Source organism: Desmodus rotundus, chromosome 13, assembly GCF_022682495.2.
Source record: "Desmodus rotundus isolate HL8 chromosome 13, HLdesRot8A.1, whole genome shotgun sequence".
NCBI lineage: Eukaryota > Metazoa > Chordata > Mammalia > Chiroptera > Phyllostomidae > Desmodus > Desmodus rotundus.
Genome location: NC_071399.1, coordinates 14,849,546 through 14,874,703, shown reverse-complemented (window position 1 = coordinate 14,874,703; position 25,158 = coordinate 14,849,546). Strand labels below are relative to the sequence as shown.

The following is a 25,158-nucleotide window of genomic DNA, read 5'->3' as shown; positions in this document are numbered from 1 at the left end:
TGTCAGGTCCACTGTCGCTGCCTTCCTTAGAAGATCGCAGGACAAGTACTCAGAGAACCATGGTTGGCCTGCAATCTGCTTCCTAGAGCTGTGTACTAGATGCAGAGTTAATAAATGAGCTGAGTTGACCAAACGACACAATAATAATCATATATATTATATGTTATTGCATAATTATATATAGCAATGCAATGTTATGTAGTATATAAATATATATAATAATAAAGGAGCTAATTTAACTACGGAATATGAAGTGAAGGGTAAGTTTACAAAGAACAGGAGGACACTTGTTGAAACCATTGCTAACACACTTCACAGTAACTATAAGAGAAAAACCTACTGTTTCTATAGAGAATGTACTTACTGTTAATAACTCATGTGTGTGGCATCACTAGCATCCTTGTTATTGTTTTGTTTCCTGTTTTCTTTTTTAAAATACAAAATGTCCTAACAAGCTAAGTTAAGAAATGTCATAGGATTGGTTATATCTACCTCTGAGTAAAAGTTATTTAAAATTTTTTCATGAAAATTGTCAAACATTACAAGTGAGGAGATAATCATACAGTAACCCCCATGTACCCACTTAGCTTTAGCCACTGCCAGTGTCTGACAGTCATATTTTATCTATGTCTCCCCCCCTTTTGTTGAGAGATGAAAGTGAAATTCTCACGTACAAAAAGAACAAAAACGTTAAAAGGCCTGGCATCAAGGAAGAACTGCTATGCTTCCAAATGCACACCTTTTCTTTACAGCGCGCTTTTCTCTCCATTGCCTCAGCCACTACCCACATTCTGTTAGTGGCCATGGAAATGCCTCTTAGGATGGCCTCAAAGAAAATAATCTATTTTTTTCCTGCCTCCAAACAAGGAAATAGTAACAAGTCCACATACCTCTAGGGATTCCACAGATCTGCTTCAGCCAGTCTGTGGAACCTCAGAAAATGCATGCACATACTTTTACACTTTTTTTTTTTTAATGGGAGAGTGCCAAAGCTGCTCTCTGATTCTCACAGGAGCCTATTGCCTATGAAAGGTGAAGAACCTCTGCCTCTGCATATCCTGAAAGCATAGCAAACACACTTTCTCACTTCCATTCCTTAGCCAGTTCTTCACATCAAAATTTGAAACCTGTCACCACCTCCAGGATGCCTTCCCTGACCACCCTGCCTATAACTGATTTCTCATATGTTTTCCTGCAGAATTTAAAACAAACTCCTTTTGTATTTATCACATTCTGTTGAGATCTCATTCACTCAACAAGTATACATTAGGCACCTACTATGTATGTACCAGACACCACTACACTTATTTAGATGTTCTTGCCTCCTATTGCACTGTTAGAAGGGGGATGAGACATCTCAGTATCCAGTATGCATCCTGCTTCCAAGGACATGTGGCTGTTTTAGCTCCACTGAATGGAAACAAAAATGAGCAATGGCACTTCTGTGGGTTGGCATTCAGCCCCAAAAGAGCGTGTAAAACCAGGCTCATGATTTTTTGCTTTTCTTTTTAAATGCGAAAAAGAGACATATATAGAAAAAGGAAATGTCAGTTGGATTACCCTGGGCATGGTGATAAAGATGCCCAAGCAAAGTTTCCCTCCACCGCGCCAATATACTGTGGCACTAGAAAACTATTCCAGAGTCACAGACTGTGTAAGCTGACCTCTGCCCACTCTTAGTTCAGTGTCTATGTGAGACATATAGTTATAGCTAGCTACACACACACACACACATGCACAAACACGCCTGGAAAAGCAACCCAATGTGAAGTGCCCCCATCCCATGGAGTCAGGAGCATCAACCTCACACCCAAAAGGCAGCAGAACAGTTTCTGAATGTGCTATTTTTTCAATATCGGGCACTAGGATCTGTTGGAGTACACAGGCCCCTGATGATTACTGAGTTGTTTAATAATCGAGGTTGGAGAGCGTCACGCGAAGGACCTGGCAGAAGGTAGTCAGCCCTGCTCTCATGGAAGTAGTGTGGGTGTGTCCGTGCCCACTTTTAAGGAAAACCTTCTAACCTGAGGTCCATCCCTCCTTCTGATAGATGCTACTTTGTTGGAAGAAGCTTTGCAAAACTCTTAACGTATTAAGCATCCTGTTTTAGTGAAAAAATCTGCAAGGTCTGAGCGGTGGCACCTTGGACTTAACCCTTTTATGTCCAGTTATCCAATATACCCTGCTGGGGATATTTCCCTTGGAGTAGGTGGTTGCAAGCATCGAATGAGAAAACACGCGCTAAAGCGTCACGTTATTGTCACCCCAGGTACTGCGTTGCTGCTCTCCAGGCGAGCCAGGTGTACCCGCCTCGGCGTCCTCACTCACGTAGGACGGGCCACGCCGGTAAGGGACGGAGAAGAGCAAGGGGAGGAGGCAGGAAGGTCACCCTCATCCCGCGGCAGAGCCTCACTTCCCGGGCACGTTTGGGCGGGGCGTTCCAACTGACTAAGCAGGGAGGCGACAGTCCTCGGGCTCTGCTGCCCGTCCACGCCCGCTGCCCCTCCGAGGCTGTCCGCGGGCCTCCGACCCCCGACTACCCGAGCGCTAGCGCCATCTACGGAGAGGTGAGGATGGGTCGCGGAGGCTGGGATGGCAATGGGGGCGGAGAAACGCGCTCCCGGCGCTGCAGCGGTCGCCTAGCTACTGTCGCGGCCGTCTGTAAAGGCCCCCCAGCCCCAAGAGCCCCGCTTCCCGCGCTGGGCGGGCCGGGAGGAGGGCGGGGCCAGCAAGAATCTGGCGGCGGCCGGAGGAGGAGCTTGCGGAGGGGACACGACCCTGCCCCCGCCCCCCTACCACCCCGCCCCAGCTCAGCCTGCGGATCTGCGGCCCGGGAGGCCTCCCTCCAGGGACCTGGCAATAACTTCTCTTTGGAACCCCCAGACGCGCCTGGGATCAAGCGCGCTCCCATTTGGGCACCAGCGCCCCGGGCGTCCAGCTACCTCGCGCGCCCTCCGTCTATTTTTTCCTATTGCTTTCATTCTCACACTCTCAAATAGGTCAAGGGGTGGAAGTTACACCTGGCATAGCCTCCGGCTGTGATGCAAAAGCAGCTTTTTCCCTCCGGGCTCCGGGAAAGCATTGCAACTATTCAGTTGGGTGGAGCTTCCCGCCCCCACACAGTGCAGAAAGCTCTGCGACCGCGGTTCTAACAATGGTCTGCAGAGGCGAGCGGCGGGAAGCGTCTAGTCCAGCCTAGTTCAACCAGCTCTGCGCCTGCCCTCCCTCCGGGGACGTGGAGGAGGGGGCGCGACAGGTCGCGGCGCGCGCGCGCGCCCGCAATTGAAGTCTGACCGCCTGGGTGAGGTCCTGTGCTTTTGTCATTCCAGTCGCCGAGGGTGACCTGTTTACCTTGAACACTTGGACAGGACCAAAACAGGCGATCCTGCCTTGCAGAGAGGACTGCGGAATGTGCTTCAGATGTACACCGCATAAATCAGAGCTCCGAGCTGCAGGGGACACGCTTAGTGTCTTAAAGGTGAAAATGAATTTGTGTTTTCGCGGAGTATGTGTGTATCTTTCCCTGTAGAAGCTATCATTTGGGAATTGATTAACTAGCAGCAGGGGGTGAGCTACAGATAACTTTAAGTCAGAAAGTTTGTCAGAATATTTTCTTAGTTGATCTGAAAGAACTTACTGAAATAGTCAAAGCAGATGACAAAAATACAGTTTAAGAAGGCATATCAAAATGGGATGGTAGGATTTGTATATTTGCTATATGTATGTTTTTTAGTACTACCTTGGCTCTTTGCGATAAATGTTGTAAGCATACCATGCTTTAGTAGAAAGAGGGTGAGGCTATAAACATCCACAAGGGCCAGAATATATTTATATCGTTTTGAGGGTAAGGTTATTAGCAATATTACAGGTAGCCATGGGCATTTAACCCCTTCTTTCAGTTGCTAAAAGTACTACTATTCCTGTGACTCATGAACCTATGGAATCCTTGGATGACGTTACTACTGGCTAATAAATGGTTAACTTGCTTGGAAGTTTCTGGAAGCGAGAACTGAGAACCGTAGGTTTTTCGGTCGTTGACCCCTAAAAGCCTACCAGACTCTCCTGTGGGTGAGGGAGGCTCCCAGGGGAGGGTGGCACAGACCTAAGGGAGCTGGCAAGTTGGGAGGGGTCTCCTCCCTGAGGAAACTGCCCCAGAGAGCTGCTGCTTTAGTAATAATGCCTTTGGCCAGGTTTGAGAAAGGCAGTCTCTACAAATTCTTCTCTTGATTCAAAAGAAATCCTGATTCTGGGAAAGATTCAATTCCTATAATGATGTTCTTTGGAAATGATTTATCCTTGTGTGTGTGTGTGTGTGTCTTAATTTAGCTAAAACGCCATGAGGTAGTTCAAAGGCTTTAAAACAGTTTTACTTATTGGTGGAATGTGAAACTGAAGATGTTGTCTGCACGGTTAACTCTGCCTTGAGACCGGGGGGGGGGGGGGGGGGGGGGGGGGGGGGGGGGCGGGGGGGGGCGGGGGGGGGGGCGGGGGCTGTCCCAGTCAACCTTAAATCTGTTTATGTGTACTTCTACAGCCACATCTTGTAGTGATTAAGAGGACTGAAAGAAGGTATTGCATTTTAGAGTTTTTCTTTCTTTCTTTTTAAAAAGATTTTATTTATTTATTTCTAGAGAGGGGAAGGGAGGGAGGAAGAGAGGGAGAGAAGCATCCCTGTATGGTTGCCTCTCTCACGCGCCCCCTACTGGGCACCTGGCCCACACCCCAGGCTTGTGCCCTAGACTGGGAATCAAACTGGTGACCCTTTGGTTCACAGGTCGGCACTCAAGCCACTGAGCCCCACGAGTCAGGGCTAGAGTGTTTCTGGTAAGTGAATATGTGAATATTTACATGCATTTCACTCATAAAGAATTCACATGCGCCTTTAGAAAGCTGGTTTCCAAAATCGGAAACATTCTGGTGGGGCTCTATCCCTGCTTTGAAGAAGGCACAAAGGGCCGGTCAAGCTTGGCAACACACAGGATCTTAATGCGGGGGAAAAATGCAACGAAATCTTGTGTTTAGTGCAGGTTGCTGTTCTGGTTTATATTTTAAATAGCAATTGAGTGAAGCTCTCATTGTAATTTAGTCCTTGGTGTTACTGAGATGAGGCTGTCAGCTTGTCTGTGCCCTCTCGTGTTTTCACTCATAGACAAATGAGGAAGTGTTCGGAGAGCAGGGCAGGACAGCATTAAGATACGGGAGGTTTGTCTACGGACAGACGGAAGGAACTAAACAGCAAGCCTGATTCTAGCACAGTTCTGTCCCTGGTAGGGCTGACAACACAGAGGTGCTAAATGACCAGTCGGGTGTCCTTTAGCTCCTGTGATTCTTCTCTCGTCTCTTAATGCCTAAGTGTATACAGCACAGACCTCAGGCTAAGAGATCTCCAAAAGGAGTTGACTTCATTCACTTTGGGCACTTACCTCCCTCCTGGAGAGACTTCTAACCACAGAAGGGAAGGAATTTAGAGTCTGCACTCCATCACCTGGAGTGAATCGAAGCTCTGAGCCATTTCCTCCTCTGTGGAACTGGGATGATGATACTTCCTAAGGTGACTGCTTGTGATGAGCCAGTGGAAGAGTTGGTGTAGCCCTGGCTGGTGTGGCTCAGTGGACTGAGCACTAGCCTAAGAACCAAAGGGTCGCCAGTTAGATTCCCAATCAGGGCACAAGCCTTGGTTGTGGGCCAGGTTCCCAGTAGGGGCTCATGGGAGGCAACCATACATTGATGTTTCTCTCCCTCCCTTCCCCTCTGTCTAAAAAAATAAATCCACAAAATCTTTTTTAAAAAACATTGGTGTAAAACGCTGTCAGACCAAGTCACCTGTGAGGAGAAACCTGTAGATTTCAGTATCATTTCCTGGGGGCTGCTGAGGGGCTGCTGCATAATGGATGGTAAATACGTCATGGCCCTGTCTCGGGGTACTTGTGCTCTTCGAGCACACGGCATGGTTTCACTGGAGGCTTAGCAGTCAGCGTCCTTTGGGAGTTGGAGGCTCCCGCTGTCAAACTTGCAAGTCCTCCACCTCGGACAGGCCTTTGCTCACCTAGGTGACAGAGTTTAGCTGTGGTGGTTTTGGAGATAAGGAGGCGATACTAGGAGGAGGGAGGAGATGATCCACTGAAATTCTAAAATTGAATTTAAACATTTAATTGACTGGTTTCTGTTAATGCCCCGTGAAGGATGGCCCTCATAGCATGCTAATAATCCCTCACTTCCCTGTGGATGGTGAGAAAAGCTAGAGAGCACCTGTCGTTATTTAGAAATGGGGTGTTGGGACTGGGGGGATGGAGCAGCAGTCACTTTCATTCAGGTTTTCAGTCGTTCAGCTCAGCATTCCTGAGGCACCCTGGGCACCACGCTGAGCCTTCAGGATGCGACAGCGAGACAGACAGAGCTGACCCCTGGCGGACCGCAGGCCAGCTGGTAATACACCTGGGTAAACCGTAACCACAGCTGCGCCGTGTGCTGTGCAGGAGGGAGGGAGGTCAGGAATGCTCGCTGAAGGAAGTGATATTGGGGTTGTGAGGGAAGGTCCTTGGGGAAGAAAGAGCGTTTGAGGCCCAGTGAACAGTGCCTGCAGAGCCTGACTGTGTGTGTGTCTGGGGTGGGGATGGGGTGTCACCCTGGTGGGGAAGGCTGTGGGGAGAGCTCTATCTTTGAAGAAGGGGACAGTGTGTCAGTGAGGCAGGAACTGTAGGCTTGGGCTGTGACACACTTTTTCTTTTTTTCTATGTTAAGAATTACAGTCTCAGTAGAGCTCTTAATTCCTTTGTGTAAACATCTTACCTTAGGCTTATTTTTCAGACTATCCTACAAAAAAGATTAAAAAAATAAAAAAAAGATATTTACCGTCATTTTTTTTTTAGCTGGCCAGAACCTAAACCAGTATTTCCCGTAACTGATTGTCAGCTCTTTGCATTACTAGTTGTCTGACTTGAAAACCATGTGTGAATAGGCTCTCTCTGTAGGCTGGAGATACACAGAATCAGTACATTTATTCGTCTGGCTCTGTGTGCCTATTCAAGAGCCCTAGGGACAGATGCACTTGCGGAGTCTGCCGTTGAGGACCCCTGAGCGCAGCTCTGGGACACTGGGACACAGGCCCTGCAGGGTGGCAGCAGGAAGCACCATTCACTCCTGGTGGACCACCATCAGGGAACGTCCAGGCAAGGCCATGCGAGGCGCTGTTTCTGAACCTGTTTACCATGTGTGGTTTTAGTCACTTGGTTATTCCAGGTTCCCTTCTCACTTCCCTTCTTTTTCTTTCTTCTCTCCCTTCTTTGCCAGTTTTTCTTCAGTGCTTTTTTTCTCTCTTTCTCCAGAGCTCCTGATGATTTTTTCTCAGCCTTTATAATTATGCTTTGGCGTCAACCCCAGGCCCTAAAGAGTCCTGGCCCTGATTTGGGTAGTTCTGGATAGTTCAGCCTGTGACCTTCTTTCTGCCCCTGAAGCTGTGATCATGTGTGACACATAGGCACAACCCTTTTCCCTTTCGTGCTTCTCCCCACGCATTGCCTGTTGTCTTGTGCGCTGAATGCTCTCTTCTCTCCCCTTTCTTTCTTGTGTCAGTTAGGTTGCTGATAACAGAAACGATCCTAGCTACTTTGTGCATAAGGGGTTTAATATGGAAATCAGGTGCTCACGAGAAGGTTGGAAGGGAAGGTTGCAACTTAAAGGAGAGGAGAGGATCCAGGCTGAGCCCAAAGGATGACTCCCAGCCAGGATTGCTGAACTATCCCCCAGAGTGGCTGCCACCATTGCTACCTTCTGGAGACTAGGAATCAGGGCCGCCACCCGAGCTGCTGACATCAAGAGCAGTGTCTGAGTTGGGTCCCAGTGATCAGAGAAGCTGCTGCAAGGTGCCGCTGCACTCGGGAATCCAGTGACTGAACTCTGCTCTCAGTAACAGAAGCAAACCAGCAAACATCTTCCTTATACTCTTGCCGCCTCACTTTTCATGTAGCTCATTTCACTGGCGGACCCTAATCTGTGCCCACAACCCTAGCTGCAAGGGAGTCTGGGGAGTGTAGTTTATAGCTTTCTGCCTTAGAAATAGAGAAATACACAGTTGAAGGAAACTGGAATGAATGCTGAATGACACTGTCATGTCTAACACTTAGAGATTTAGCTAGAATACGTCATTCAAAGCAGGTAGGTGACATATTGTAAGAATCAAAAAAAGGATCTAGTTGCCAACCAATTTCCGTATTAAACAGATGGATGGTACAGTCATTACAGTTGAAATTGCTGGAAAACATCATGCAAATAAATAACTACAAATTACCAACTGCTATCTTTGCATGTGGTTCTATTTGAATGTGAAATAACATTCCTTTGTTTTGGTTTAGTAATCAAAGTAAAATGTCAGGAAAATGATTTTTACAAGGGTTCTCCCCAATAGCTTACCCACTGAATGAATTGCAATACAAAGAACATAGTGTCTAGAGCAATAATAACCCCTGGCAGGCTGGTTCTTCTTTCAGATGAAGTATCTGTGTTTCTACCAAGTGTTTTTTGCTCTGTAACTTTAATGGTGCTTTTTAAAAGGGTTACAAAGATAGGAATGACCTGTTAATTGGAAATTAAAATGGGCATCTGATTGAATTCACTGATCACTTACTTCGTACCCTGGCGCTTGTCTCAATCCTTTTTTACAAATGCTTAAAACAGATGTGATTGGATCTCTACTATTGCTGAGTAATCGACGATCATTTATTTGCACCCAGAAATTACATTAGCATGCTTAGGAATTAGTCTTGATTATTGGATGAATTCATTTTATATTTGTGCCTTGATACTTGGAGCTACAAAATGAGAGAAGAGTAGCTGAAACAAATGAAGTTACTTAGTGAATTTGTCAATCTGTTACATATGTATTTTTAAATTGACTTTTACGTTTCAAAAGGTAAGGCTCCATTCAGATATCTTCTCTGGTAGATGATGAAAACATTTAAATGCCGAATTACAGATACTGCCCTGGAGAAACCACTATAATATGATTATGTTCATTTGGACCCAGTAGTGATAACCAAGAATTTAGCCACTCCACCCCAAGCCACCAAAAATAAACACATCAAAATAAAAACAGCTTCAAGGCAAATCCGTTGTTTTCTATCTTAAGTCCCTACCAGGCTGTTGTTCCTAAACCCATTTAGGGTATATTCTCAGGAGGGGACTATTTGAATCTACAATTATGTCTTTATTTGATTAATTGTAAAGGAAAGTAAGTAGTGTTAATCTTATTATGTTATAGTAACATTAACCAACTCTAATGTCAGCACCTCCCTCCCTCCCCTCTTTCATCCGTATTCAAGCAAACATCCAGGAGAAAAAGCTGGATGTTCTTCTCTCTGGATTATAAAGGTATTGAGTTCCTGTCTTTAGCTATACTATTTGGAGTTTAGTTGAAGATTAAGTTATAGAACACAACTCCTTTTATGGATCGAAAATCAAAATGATCCTTTGATTTGCCAAGTGTATTAAAAACATCCAAATCTGCAGTCACTCTCTGGTTAGATCAGTGATGTGCCGAATTAGAGTGGGTAGAGAGAGCATGGGTTTGTTTGGGGTTTGTTTTTTTTTTGTATATTTTTTAGAGAAAAATTTGAGGAGAACCAAGCAAGACTAGTATTTGAACATCATTGAATGATTTGTTTGTTCACTGACTCAAAGTAGAGCCTCTTTCATGCTTCTTTTTGGGGTTGGTGCCAGACACCCGGCTCTGCTCCAGGGGCTGGTGGCCCGGGGGAGATAGCGGTACAGGGTCCGGTGCTGTCGGGGTTTCATCACGAGTGTGGAGAACAGTGGCCTTTTCAAAGAGAAAGTGGTGTGTTCCATCGTGGTGGGGTCAAAGGTGCAGCTAATGGAAACATAAACATATTCCTGATGTCAAAGAATATCTGCTGGTGTTTTCAACAACAACGAAAAGGCAGCCAGAAGAGGCAAAACTGGAGACTGTCTAGGACTATGTCTTTTATCTGTTCCCTTTATCCCAGCGAAATAGTTACTTGTGAGCTTGCTGAAAGTTGGAGGGTTTTAGGGTTGGAAGAAATAACGAGTTTGTAAGAAAAGAGGACTGTTTTTGGTACGCTAGTCAATGTTCAGAAAGTAATCAGTAACCTTTAAAAGACGTTTAGGGTGCCAGCAGGAAGGGGAGACTTCAGTCCTGTTCAGGGACTTCGTTCCGGTGACCACAAGAAATTGAGTTCAGTTCCAAGAACGGGCTTGGAAACGATTGTTCCCTGAGAGCCTCACGGTCACGGCTAAGCCTGGGCGATCATCTCAGTTTCAGCCCTGTTCCCCAGCGCAGAAAACCCAGCCGTGCTATGCCAGACTTCTGACCTACAGAACTGTGAGCAAATAAATTAAAAAATACTCATGATAACTAAAGAAACATCAGAGCCCATAATATTCTACAGGGCATCGAGTTTATAATTAGAGTAATTTGAGAAAATGCAGGCACCTGATGAATCATAAGGTATTCGCGAATGCAGGTGGCAGTGCAATGATTTAAGCAGTTGTGAAAAACATCTAGGACGACCACGTGACTGATGGTTTAAAAACTTCTGACCACTCAGTTTGGTGTTTTGAAGTGTTCCCAGTGTGCTGTGTATTATGATTTATTCATTCAAACAACAAATTGAAGACTAATTGAATAATTTTAAAAATAGAGAAAAATTACATTGTATTTTGACGTGGAAATTGTTTTATTACAGGTAAATAGTCCTCACTGAAGTATTTATACGGGTTCTTTGATACTTTGTGCGACAACTACTTTGGATGAAGCTGTGCCTGGCCAACTCCCGTTCTCCTGCGTGTGTTTGTTTGAGCTGCGTTGTGACCTGGTGGACCTCTGGGCTTGTAGAATTAGTTTCCATGGAGTCTAGTCCTTAGACCTTAGAAGCTAATAATATAGTTTTCTTTCCTTTACTTGTTGGCTCTCCAGTATTTATAAATGAAACCATGGCACTGGTTTACTCCAATGTGGTGTGGAGATTAAATGTCATTGTACCCTCAGCTGCTCTGCTCCTCCTCCCCACCACTCAGCGTGATGCTATTTCCTGTGGGTCTTGGCCCCTCCAGCCGCCTTTCATGCCTTCCTCCCATCATTCATCCTTCACCTGAGAGGCACATGAGCTGTTCGACCTTTTTGCTTGCTGGATGACCAACGGCTTCAGAAAGGGTAGATTCTGGGCCACGTGCTTACGGTCAGTCCCAGAGGTGCCAGCAAAATGACCATCCTGTGGAATTTAATGGTCGTTTTTCTCAAGGGTGTCATTGCTATGAAACTTGGTGATAGAAGCATGTGGCAGGAAACCCTGAGCTACTCATGGCGTAGGGTGAGGTTGTGTGGCACTTTATACAGAGGAGAGTGGAGGAGGAGGAGGTAGGCACGGCTTATGGCCCCTCTGGAGAAAGAAAGAGGAGTCTGAAGCTAGAGGGCAGAAGCAGGGTCCTGGAAGGGCTTGTATCTAACTGTGCGTGGTTCTCTGGTTCTGTATAAGGAGAAGAAACTCTGTTTCTGCTGATTGAGGGGTGGAGACCTTGCGCAGAGAGACTAAGGGTGGGAAGAGAGAGGACAGGCTGGACAGGCTGATGTCCTGGGAAAGAGCTCAACAGAGGAGAGACGCTAGGCTTTGAAAGGACTCTGATGATTCTGAAACAAAAGGGATGTATAAGCTTAAGGGTGGAAGGAGGGAAATTGAAGAAATTCACATTTCCTAGTGAAGTAGGAGCAGGAGTAGCTGGTTAAGGCACTATTTATCAACATATGTGTCAATAGCTCAGGCTTTCTTGGGAAATGGAGTTAAGTGCACAATGTAAACAATAAAAGGTTAAGTTTTTGTTTTCTATCCATTTGCCTATTTTTGACTATTTCTTCATGCGTAAAGCTGTGTAACCGCTCCTTTTGTAACAGTTTAGGAGGCCATCCAGCCAAGATGATGGAAGCAGACTATTTGGCCTTGCTAAGGGAAAAGCTACTTTAAAAAACTCATCATGATTTTCACATTAATTATTTTTGTTATTTAAGAATTATTTTTCAAAAATATTGTATTCATTTTTTTAACATTTCATCATTGGAATTGGGGTCAGTCATATAGCTGATAGCATATCCCTGACTTTCTTGGTAAAATAACTGTGTTTATTACAAGACAGATGGCGTCTTAGTCCGCATGGGCTGCCATGACCCCAGACCTCAGGCTGGGTGGCTGAAACACTAGAAATTTATTTTCCCACAGTTCTGGAGGCTGTGAGACCCAGATCAAGGGCCCAGCCAATCTGGTTTCTGGTAGGAGCCCTCTTCCTGGCTCCCTTCTTGCTGTGTCCTCCATGAGCCCCCCTCTGTGGGCACGTGGAGAGGGCTCTCTGGGGGTCCTTCTTGAAAGGACACTAATCCTATTGGATCAAGGCTGCACCCTTATGACCTCATTTAACCTTACCTCCTTATGGGCCTTATCTGCAAATGCAGTCACACTAGGGGTTGGGGCTTCAACACAGGGATTCTGAGGACGACATAAACATTCAGCTCATGGAGTCAGCAGCCTAGATTCCATTAAGTATTGTATTCTTAACCTCAACAAGCCATCACCAAGAAGTAGTTCCATCTTTCATAGGAGCTTCAGGTTAAATATTTTGTCTTATCTGTTTTTGAGTTTTTTAATCATTATTATTAGATTATGATGAAACCCTGTGAATGTTAAAAAATGGTATTTATAATTTCAAATTAGAAATAATAGACTATGTCTCCTTATAGGCTTAGCTCTGAAAAAACAAGCACAGTCAGAAAAGGGAGTATGAAAACTGAAATAATTAAACTTTTCAAAACAGTCTGGTTTATTCTGGGCACAGACTTAATAACTCCTGCTGCTAGGAGAAGTACAATTTACTGCCACAAGAAAGCTTAAAATGTCAAGCATATTCTGATAAAATACACGCACGCTGTCTGCAAATTAGACCATTCTTTCAACTGCTGTCTTTCCTACTTCTGTGCAGCTTTCATAATTGTGGCACTTCGTATTGAAAGCTCTGTGCCTGATGCACACATTCCAACCCTCCCCTGAACTGGTTTTCTGTAGGTATCAATCAGGTGTGCGTTGCTGCAGACAGTGGAGGGGATTACAGGATCCAAGCTATCAGGAGCTCAGGATGAACGACGCAGAGGTAGCACTGGAGTGCGCACACGGCAAGGAGGTGGTGTTGGGAGCTCGGGTTCAAAACCAAAGGTGGGCAGAGGGCCGGCGCCCAAGGACTTAAGGGAGGTCCCAGGTGCAGCAAGCCTTCTCCAGCAGGCAGACCACAGCTCAGAACCCAGAGGCCTAAGAGTGGTCGGTACAGGTATCCCCACACTGGTTTATCCAAAGCTGACTCCTCTGGTGACCCGAAAGTCCTTTTCCTCCTATTTTAGGTAAGATTCCAAAAGATTTAGTTGTCTGAATTTTTTCAAGCCCAAAGCCAAGCAAAAGCAGCAAGTTTGACAGTAGAAGAGCTTACCGGAGGCAGAGTGAGAAGTGCTTGCTGCCTGCAGGCAGGGCAGACCTAGTGCCAGTGAGTGGGGTACAGATGTTCTGTTAGTCCTGGGGAGCATCGCTGCTCTGTGATACTTTGTCATAATTAGCCCCTATGTTATCAGTAAAAATGCATTCATTATAGGCAATTTAGAAAGATGTAAAAAGTATGTGGTACAGGTTAGAAAGATTTCCATAAAAGTGATTAAAATAATGCCTCAGTGCTCAAAAGGATCCACCTCTGCTTTTTCTAATGGTAAGTTGTGTGACACAGGCTTTTATTCAAGTTGGTCTAAATTTGTTAATATATTTTATTGATTACACTATTACAGTTGTCCCAATTTCTCTCCCTTTGCCTCCCTCCACCCAGCACCTCCCATTCCCTCCAGCAAGCCCCCCTTCTTTAGTTCATGTCCATGGGTCATGTGTATAAGTTCTTTGGCTTCTCCATTTTCTATACTGTTCTTAACATCCTTCTGCCTATTCTGTACCTACCAATTGTACCACTTAATCCCTGCACCTTTTCCCCTATACTCCCCTTTCCCCCTCCTAACTGGTAACCATCCAAATGATCTCCATATCTATGATTCTGTTTCTGTTCTGCTTGTTTTCTCAGTTTGTTTTTAGATTCAGTTGTTGGTAGTTGTGAATTTATTACCACTTTAATGTTTATAGTTTTGATCTTCTTTTTCTTAAATAAGTCCCTTTAACCTTTCATATATAATGGCTTGGTGATGATGAACCCTTTAGCTTTACCTTGTCTGGGAAGCACTTTACCTGCCCTTCCATTCTAAATGATAGGTTTGCTGGATAGTAATCTAGATTGTAGGTCCTTGATTTTTATCACTTTGAGTACTTTTTGCCAATTCCTTCTAGCCTGCAAAGTTTCTTTTGAGAAATCAGCTAACAGTCTTATGGGAACTCCTTTATAGGTAACTATTTGCTCTTCCCTTGTTGCTTTTAAGATTCTCTCTCTTTTAAAAAAAATTATTTATTTATTTATTTTTAGAGAAAGGGGAAGGGAGGGAGAAAGAGAGGGAGAGAAACATCAATGTATGGTTGCCTCATGCACCCTCAACTGGGAACCTGGCACATAACCCAGGCATGTGCCCTTGATTGGGAATTAAACTAGAGACCCTTTGGTTTGTAGGCCGGCACTCAGTCCACTGAGCCACACCAGCCAGGGCTCTCTCTTTATCTTTAACCTTTGGCATTTTAATTATGATGTGTCCTGGTGTGGTTCTCTTTGCATCTACCTTGTTTGGGACTCTCTGTGCTACCTGGACTTTGATGTCTATTTCCTTCACCAAATTAGGGAAGTTTTCTTTCAATATATTTTCAAATAAGTTTTCAATTTCTTGCTCTTTCTCTTCTCCTTCCAACACCCCAGTGATTTGAATGTTGGTGCATTTGAAGTTGTTCCAGAGGCTCCTTACCCTATCCTCATTTTTTAATTCTTTTTTCTTCTTGCTGTTCTGATTGAATGTTTTTTTCTTCCTATGTTCTAAATCATTGATTTGATTCTCAGCTTCATCATTCCACTGTTGATTCCCTGTAAATTTTTCTTTATTTCATTTAGTGTAACCTTTATTCCTGCCTGGTTCTTTTTTATGCTGTTGAAGTACCCAATGAGTTCCTTGAGCATCCTAATAACCAGTGTTTTGAATTCTGCATCTGATAGATTGCTTATTTCCACTTTGTTTAGTTCTTTTTCTGGAGTTTTATTCTGTTCTTTCATTTGGACCATATTTCTTGGTCTCTTCACTTTGGCAGCCTCCCTGTGTTTGTTTTTGTGTATTAGGTAGAGCTGCTTTGACTCCCTGTCTTAGTAGCGTGGTGTAATGTAAAAAAACACACCTGTAACTTGGATGGAGTGGAGCTTTACATAATTTTCAGGGCAGAGTGTGAACCAGATGATCGAGTCTCAGATGTGGTGTCACTGCTTTGTGCCTCTGTGTGGGGAGGGCTCAGAATGGGAACAATGGCCTCTTTCTTACCCTTGGAGTTTTGTCTGGGAGCAAGCTGTCTCCTGGCACTTGTCCTGATGCCAGACACTTCAGTTTCTCCCCGTGTGCCACTTTTCCTTTCAAGCTGCTACGCCAGTGCTGGAGCCGAGAGAGAGTGAGTCTGAGTAAGTCCTAAGTCCATTGTGGGCCCTTCAAGAGGAGACACCTGAGAATCCTGAAGTTTCTTCCTCTGCCCCAGCCCCCACTGGTTTTTACAGCCAGAAGTTATGGGAACTTATCTTTCTGGCACTGAAACCCTAGGCTGTGTGGTCTGGTGTGGGGCTGAGACTCCTTGCTCCCAAGATATCCCTCCTGATTTATATCCACCACATGTGGGTGTGGAACTTTCCCATTCCGTGTCCCCACATCTCCACCCCGCCTACTGCTGTGAATGAATGTGACTTCTTTAATTCCTTGGTTGTCAGACTTCCATACAGCTTGATATTCTAACAGTTCTGAGTGATAATTATTTTGTAGTTTAGTTGTAATTTTTGCTGTGGCTGTGTGAGGTAGGCAAGCTGTGTTTATACCTATGCCTTCATCTTGACTGGAAGTCTAAAGTTGGTCTAAATTTTGAGTTCAGTGCTCATTTATCTAGAATAGGAATTCTCCTTCTAATACAAGAGGCGGCACAGGCTAATACCATCCACCCACTACATGCAGCGGGAGCTCAGAGAGCAGTCTGGCTTCTAGAACTTGTGACCACAGGACTGATCCCCTTGGAGATGGGCTTCACCTGTTTGTTCAGGAGCTGCTCACCATGGGGAGGTGCCAAAGCCTCACTTCCCCAGACCGAAGGAGCAAAAAAGTAGAGTTAACAGTACTTCCCATACCATGTTTACATTTTACAGTGTCCTCTTCAATTTTCACATCGTGAGATTATAATCCAAAGGCATTTCATAATCAGGTAATGTTCATCATCAGTGTCACCCCCAATGGTTAATACTCCAGAGGTTTGGGAAGTATAGGTAATAAAATTCTAGGTAGTACAAAAATAACTTTCTGTATAGCACCCAAAATGTAAAATTAGGAAGCAGAAATGTTCTGTGGGTTTTATGTTTAAATACTGCTTAACTCTAGGGCCCTGGGGAAATCATTTCCTGTGTTTTACTTGTGATAGAGTTGACATTAAAATGACTTTTTTCCTGTTAGCACTTGACCAACTCACACCATCTCCTTCTAGAGTATTTTAATTTTCTCCAATAATGCACTAAGTGAATCCTTTCTAATTAAAGTGGCTCTTTAACACTGGTAATTTCTAGGGAAGGGAAAGCCTCCTGAGTTTTCGATTTTTCTCATTAAGTATGGAAGCTGTCACTCCCACAGTAGAATTACAATTATTAATCCACTTAGAATGCCAGAAGAGTATTAAATACATTTTTCAGAACATTGTCTTTATACTGTATAGTGATTGTCAGTATGAGAGTAGTAACTGGGTCTAAGCTATTAATAAATTTTGAGCCCTGGCTGGTGAGTCCGCGAACCAAAGGGTGGCTGGTTTGATTCCCAGTGAGGGCACATGCCTGGGTTTTGGGCCAGGTCCCCAGTTAGCGTGTAAGAAGCAACCACACATTAATGTTTCTCTCCTTCTCTCCCTCCCTTCCTCTCTAAAAATAAATAAATAAAATCTTAAAAAATTTTTTCAATTTGTTTTGAAACATTGTTACAAGCTCAAATTTGCCATTGAACTTGTAATACACCTTCTTAAAAAAGACAACATTATCGATGAATTCCTATTTTAAATGAGATGCTACCCAAATCACAAAGACATATGTACTAAGGGAGCATAGAAGCCTGCAGAAATGTGTGACTTTGCAGCCTGTTGCGTGAGAATGAGGTCGGAAAGGGGAATGGAGTGGACAGACTGTCCCAATTTCCTGTCCCTTTAAGGTAAGGTGAGGACGGGAAGCGCAGAAGGTGGCCCTGGAAGCACACGTCCACCTCTTCCAGTTACTAGAATCACTGAGCTGTGATGGGTCTACAATGTGCCACTTACTAACCACATGGGCCTGGCCAGACCAGCGTCACAGAGAGAGGCAACAGGCCTGCAGACTCAGACGTCGTCCCAGCGACGCTCCTACTTATGTGCTCACATAAAACCAAAGTCCGGCCTCAGTTGATCACACCCACACTCCTGTGCTCTCTGACCATGCTATGCTCTTGTGCTCACATAGGCTTGCAGGATTTTGTGTTATTGATACATAAATAAGCATACACACAAATATATATAATGTATATAGAAGCATTTGAGATCCTAGACTCCCTTGCTGATAGTGAACAGTCCTTCCCTTTAACTCTTTACTGGTGCTAACTCTGTTCAATTCTTTACTGGTGATAACTCCAACAATACTTAGTTTTCTTCCCAGTAAGAAAACTGTATTTTCATATATGCGAGTATATAAACAACACACATACACATTTTATGTGTGTATACATATATATGCCATATTTTGCTTCTGTGAGCAAAATTGTATGAAAACAATAACCAAAAAAATCCCAAATTTATTGTAAACGTCTTTTATTACTAAACACGGCAGTCTGTTCTTTCACTGTCCTGGAACTTCTGCTTCTGAGATCTGATTCTTACCTAGCCTATTTTCCCTGTGTTCTCTTTAACTCTAAAGTGGCATTTGATCAACTTTTCTATTGCTCTGTATGCTCCATCACACATAACAGTGAAGAGAATGTTTATGGCAGGTGCACTTTATCTTCCATGGTAACGTTATTCCAGCTCATCCTCATGGCTCCGCCTGGGGTCCAGGGCCCCTTCCCAGGCCAGCCTGTGCTCCACTGTTTGGATTTTGTGCTGACCCTTCTGGGGCTGCCTTATGCCTTTAGATGTTAGTGAAAGAGAAGAGTTGGCTGCCCTGGCGTGGGCTTTTCCCACCTTTGTGATGTAATCCAACGTGTTAGACATTTAGTGCAGCTGTGGATATCAATACTAAGCCACAGATTAGGGTCTTGAAAATAAATATCCAGCCAAGCTTTAAAAGTATTAGCTAGAGAAAATTATAATTTCATTTAGAACTGGAAGTAGGAGTTGTCACCAAACCCCTTTATTAGACTGCTTTCTGTCAGTCACTTCACGCTTTTCCAGGCTCAGACTGTGCAGAGTGATGGGTTTAGGGACCGTGATAGGAGAAATTCAAGTCTGGCGTAGACTATTAGTGCTTCAAAGGTATGTGGTGCCTTTGGGGTGTTACAGCACACTTTTCTGTGAAATCAGAGCCTAAAGAGGAACAGGTACCTTCTCTATCCCTAAGAAAAAGTAACAGTTGCCTAGAGAAGCTAAGTGACTTGTCCATGGTCACACTGCCCGTGACAGACCTGGGCCTAGGTGTCTTTCTCCCAGTACAGTGTTTTTTGATCACAGAAAATGCTCCGAGTCCTACTTTTAAAGTTTTATTGGTGAGGTTTAAATATATTTTATTGGTGTTTCAATTTTCAAATTGTGTATTTTGTTGACTGACTATAAATAAATACACTCCTGTGTGGCTACTCTCAGTGCTCACTCCTTCACTTCTGACACTCTGATCACCAGATGTGTGGGTTTTATACCCGTTAGGCAGTTTTGCAGCACCAGTTGGGTGTCCCACAATTTACACCATGTACCTGGAGGTAGCCTGAAACCCTGATACTGTCGGTATTCAGCTAGTTGTTAATAAAGGAAAGGGGAGCAAAGGGATTTAGACATTGAGCTCAATAAGCTGGGGAGCACAAGCCTGTTTGCTTCACCAGGAAGCTACAGCTTTACCCCCAGGGGATACTAACATTGCTCTGCCAAGAGGATTAGCACTCCTCCCATCCCACCCCCAGCACTGGGTTATTGGGGGATACAGGGAGAGGTGCTGGGCCATAGAGGCCTGTCAGTCTAACTAGGGGATGGACCTATTCAAAGCCCACAAAAACTTGGGAAGTTCATTGGCCAATTTGAAAAAGCACCTGGTCCATCCCAAACCCAAGCTCCTGGTTATAACCCCATGGCAACAAAGAGCTCTCTCTCTTTTTCTTTTTGTGACCCCCACTCACCCCGTGCACTCTCGCATCTCTCTCCATAGCCATGAGGCCTTAGCAGCCAGTGGCCACGTGGACTCCAATGCAGGCTCCAGGCAGGAGCCTGACTACCTCAGCACAGCAGTGGAGTGCAGCCAGGCACACAAGCAAATGAGCCAGATGCGGGACTGAGCTGGGCTTTCTTATGGCGCAGGATCTCTGGACATGAACTCTGTTTCTGGCCCTGATTTCCTATGGCGGGACAAAGAGAGATGGGAAATTGGAAACCCAGGGGCAGCTTCCGTTTCTACTGGAATGGACCATTTTGCCACACCACAATCTCCCATGTGTGTGTCCTTGGAATGCCTTCCTTGAGATCTCATGGAAGAGCCTAATTTCCACTGAAAACAATACTACAAGTTAAGGGCTCAGTCCCACAAGACTGCCTCCTCCCTTCGGTCAATAATCATAATTCCTGTTATATCACCTGTGCTTCCGACCAACCTGCTGACTTTCTGACCAGTCATGTGTTCCCACAACCCCCACCTTGGCTTCTGTTAACCTGTAGAGCAGCTCACAGAGAACTCAAGAAAACATTTTATTTATGAGATTACTGGTTTATTTTGAAAAGACAGAACTGGGGAATAGCCAGCTGTAAGAGATGCACAGTGCAAGGTCTGGGTTATTCCAGGTCCCAAGCCTCTGTCCCCTTGGAGTTTGACCTGTGCCAGCTTCCTGACACAGGGATGCATTCTTGTCCATCAACTTGGAACCTGTCCAGACCCTGTCCTTTTGGGTTTTTGGGAGGTGTGATTGAATAAAGCATTGATTCGCATTTGAACTTAACCTTCAGCCCCTCTCTAGCAGCCTGGGCATGGGCCTGTGAGTCCAACCCTCTAATCAGCAACCTCCTTAGGGGCTTTATAAAGGTCACTGCATTGACATAAACTCAAGTGTAGTGAAAAGGGACTTGTCATTTATTAATAACAAAAGACACCCACTTCGCCTTTATGCTCTGGAGCTGTTTCAGGAACTGGGGAAAAATGAATGTAACAGGGAATGATGCCCCCATGGCTCTTATATCGGATATTATAAGGGTTTTAGGAGCTATGCACCAGGAACAGTGGACAAAGACCAAATACGTATTTCTTCTTGTAAATCATACTATAAATTATTGTATAACTCTTATGCCAAAATGCATAAGAAAAATATGGAGAAACCTCCACTGAGAACAGTTATTGAACAAGAAAATAGGGGAAGAAAGGCAAAAGTAGATATTACTAAGAATTTCAGAAAGAGTTTTTCAAAGTTCAGCAACTCACTTTCCTTCTGGATATATTTGCACATGGTTATAACCTTTATATATTACAGGCATGTTTTCACGACCAAAATTGTTTTTTTTTTAAGTTTAAATATTTCCTATTCATTTATCTAATGCAGATGATTGGGCACCTGCTGTATGCCAGGCTCTGTCCAGACTGGTGGGTGCGTACATCACTGAACCCAAAAGACCTGATTTCCCAGTGTTAGCAACTAGTTGGGGGAGACAGACAGTAAACAACCATTTAGCAGGACGTTGAAATGGAATTCTTTCTTGTCTTCATTTCTTGCAGAGTAGTGCAAAAATATGGCAGTGCTAGTCCGCATACAGTCAGGAAAGTGGAAACCACCCCGGTTATGTTGACAGAGGAAAGGTATACGGAGCTGGATAAACAGAAGAGGGAACAAGTGAGATAGGACAACAAAGGCAACTGCAATTGCCACCCTGTGTTGGGGCAACAAAGAGAGGCAAACGGGGTATGAGAACCTAGATGCTCGGAGCAGGAGTCCCAGAGCTGGGACCCAGACTCTGGGGACTCAGAGGGACCCAGACATCTGAGAAGGGGATGCTGGCTGGCTAGTGTGGATTGCTGGGGAGCTCATATGAGTTGGGACACCTGGCCGGGACGCTGCTTGGCCAGCACATGTATCTCGTAGGGCTGTGCAAAAGAGCTGTTTCTGGGAGAATGGAAAAAATTTAGGGACTAACTGCTACCGGAAACTGACACTGCTGCCTGGGTGAAGGGCTGTTGCCAGGTAACAGGAAGAAATGGAAGCAACCAGAAAAGCCTGGTGCCTTCTCCCTCCTCTGGCCTTCCAGGCTTCCTTCCATGGGCCACGCAGGCAGAGCCCTCGGCCCACAATACAAAGCAGTGTGGAGAAAGGAGCGGAGGGACCCTAACTCAACAACAGGCACAGTCCCCAAGACATTAGGTGGCAATTACTCTCATGTTCTGAAATTTCCCAGAATACCCCAACAGGCCTTCGGAAGAGGTTGAAATCTGTTGTTTTATATTTTTATTATTATTTTTAATAATATATTTTATTGATTATACTATTAGTTGTCCCATTTTCCCCCGTCTATTCCCCTCTACCCTGAACACCCCTTCCCACCTACATTCCCCCCCCTTTAGTTCATGTCCATGGGTCATACATATAAGTCCTTTGGCTTCTACATTTCCTACACTATTCTTACCCTCCCCCTGTCTCTTTTCTACCTACCATTTATGCTACTTATTCTCTGTACCTTCCCCCCTCTCTCCCTCTCCCACTCCCCTGTTGATAGCCCTCCATGTGATCTCCATTTCTGTGATTCTTTCCTGTTCTAGTTGTTTGCTTAGTTTGCTCTTGTTTTTGTTTTAGGTGTGGTTGTTAATAACTGTGAGTTTGCTGTCATTTTTACTGTTCCTATTTTTTATCTTCTTTTTCTTAGGTAAGTCCCTTTAACATTTCATATAATAAGGGCTTGGTGATGATGAACTCCTTTAACTTGACCTTATCTGGTGTTTTTTAAAGTTGTACTAAAATATGCATAACATAAAATTTACTCCAAACTTAGTTCTTCATTCCAGGGTTGGTTTGTGACAATGTTTTCATCAGTCTGTAGTGGAATGAGAAAATTAAAGAGAGTTTAGTGATAAAGCTAAATTTTATTCCATTTTAAAGGACTGCTTTATTAAAGTTAGACATGACAGTCTCCCGACCTTCATGGGGGTACATTGTGCATTTAATTTTGTACTAATGGTGACGATAAAGAGTAGGGTTTATGTGTGTGTGTGTGTGTGTGTGTGTGTGTGTGCGTGCGTGATGGTCTATCCTTCAGGTAAAGGGTCAGCTAATCCTTCAGTTTTTCCAAATGTCCCTTTAAGATTGTTTGGTTCTGTGAAACCCACAAGGGTGGGAACTCCTGGACTACAAGGTGAGAGCCTAAACTTGGGGTGAGGCGCGGGGAAAGTGATCGGGAGACCCGTGAGAGGAGTGAGATGCAGGTGGGACCTGCAGGACGAGGTGCCTGACAGTCCAGGTTTTACTGGACTTCCTGAACCTCAAATATGCAGTCAGATTTTTTAGTAGTAACCCCATGAGCATCTCTTTTGGGTCAATTGTGTTATAAACACTCTATGAACTACACCGGCATTTTTGAACCTTTTTCATCTCAAGCCACACATAAATCAATTACTAAAATTCTACAGCACACCAAAGAATATATTTTGCTGATCTGACAAAAAGCAGGTATAGTTTTGATTGATTTACAAAAAATAGTAATAGTAATTAATGACCATTTTTCCTCCAAAGTGACTTTTTAAAAAATCTGGTGCTGCCCTGGCTGGTATGGCTAGTGGATTGACCGCCAGCCCGCGAACTGGGAAGTTGCCAGTTCGAGTCCTGCTTGGGGCACATGCCTGGGTAGTGGGCCAGGTCCCTGGTTGGGGGCATGCAAGATGCAACCAATTGATGTTTCTGTCGCACATTGATATTTCTCTCCCTTTCTTTCTCCTTTCCTTCCCCTCTCAAAAATAAATAAATTCTTTAAAAAAACATTTAAAAAATTAGGTGCCTGTACTTCTGTATGAGGATTTCTGGTACCAAGAATTAACCAATCAGACAGAACCTTATTATGCTACATGACCAATAAGATGCAGCTCTACTACATGACCTCTATATTCATGATTCAACATGGCATTCACACCGTATGGCTATTGTTGTGTTGGCTGTTGTTATTATTATTTTTTTTTAACAAGCTAATGGAAGAGAAGTCAGTACCCCTGACTAAATAGCTGGGTGTCGCATGTTTTAAACATTTTTGTGGCACACCAATTAAAACACTGAACTACACTAATACATAATTCATCCTCACGTTTCTCCCTTTCATTCTTAGAAAATCATCACATAATCGGTAGGGTTGTAGTGACTGCCATGGTCTTCCTGTCAAAGGTCACTCTTGAACAGTCATTTAACAGTAAAACGACTGTGGCACTTCTTGTCACCCCATCTGCTGGAGCCCTCTTTCCTAAGAGGGAAGAGGACGGTGATGCACTGCCTCCCCTCTGGTGCTGCCCTTCATACTGGCGGAGAGTCTTCTCCCGGCTGCTGTGCTGGGGGTCCTGTGACCTTTATCTTAACACAGACTGAGAGCTGGTTTGGTCAATTGACACCAACAGCAAATGCCTGCGGGATGCTCGGTGTTATATTGCTATTTATCTCGAATCTCATATATCGGATTGCCTTGTTCTTTTCTCCCCTCTCTAACCTACAAACTCAAAGTGGCTTATAATGTGTTACAATGAATGGGGCCGAGTCCTCGCCTGGGGAGGAGCCGCCTTTGGTAAACAAGGCTCATCACCGATACTGTGCTGTGAGCTCTGGTCTTTGGTTTTTTGTGTTTTCCTCCCGTCACCGTGCACATGTACACACACAGCCCCCACGAAGATGGTATCACCTTCATTCCCTGTATTTAGATTTTGGAGGTAATATCTTACTCCTAACTGAATTTAACATACATAGTCCTTCAAATTTCCAGGAAAAATGAAGTATTGGGGAGGAATAATTTGGTTCCTTTCCCTTAGGGTCAACTCCCCTCATTTTTCCCACTGTCTTACAATGTATATTTACTCCAGGGTAACCAGTTGGTCTCTGTTGGGAATCCAGAGAGGCTCATATTGTCCCAGTGCCACATATGAGTATTTCGTTGTTTTGAAGCCCTGCATGTGTTCTGCACATAGGATTTCGATCAGAAATGCCAGGTGTTCCTTTCCTAGCACTTATCCTATAATCTCTCTGGTGTATCATGAAGGAGTTCTGTGCAGCGGAGGGAATATTCATTAGAACAGCACCTTGTTTCACTTGCCGCATTATTTAGAGGGGATAATACTCAAAGTATCACCCCAAATTATAAAAGCTAATATCACCTGCTATCTCTACGTTTGTGTCAATAAATCACATGCTTGCTACCTACCCTTGCCATTCTTGCCATTATTCTTCTGCATTACTCTTGTATTGACCCATAGCTTCTTGACAGCGGGGACGCCCATCTGTTGCTCCTCTCCTAGCTTCCAAAGCAGCTGCTGCCCAGTCAGCACTCAGTCCATGTTTCTTGAATTTAATTTAATTATGGCAGAGCTCTAACAGCTGCACGTGGCCACCTGTCCTCTAATGCTCTGTACAGGGGTTAGATGTGGGTGATCCTTGATGTTCTAATCTCATTCCTTCTCTTACTCTGCACTATCGTTTTACACGTAATCCACTCCCATGGCCCTAACTGCCAAGTCCGAGGTTGGTGATGATTTTTAAATGATCTCTAGTCCAGCTTGTTCTCTTGGGCTTCATATTCA

At 44.4% G+C, this 25,158-nt stretch overlaps 1 protein-coding gene across 1 annotated transcript in view; it reads left to right on the top strand.

The window, feature by feature from the left end:
• Window positions 1-2,321: 2,321 nt before the first annotated feature.
• The window catches only part of TRMT9B (tRNA methyltransferase 9B (putative)), a 42,538-nt gene continuing 19,701 nt past the window's right edge, over window positions 2,322-25,158 (top strand). The window contains exons 1-2 of the mRNA XM_024562762.3: window positions 2,322-2,567; window positions 3,330-3,478. The gene's annotated coding sequence lies outside the window, so the exon portion shown is untranslated. The remainder of the gene's footprint in view (window positions 2,568-3,329; window positions 3,479-25,158) is intronic.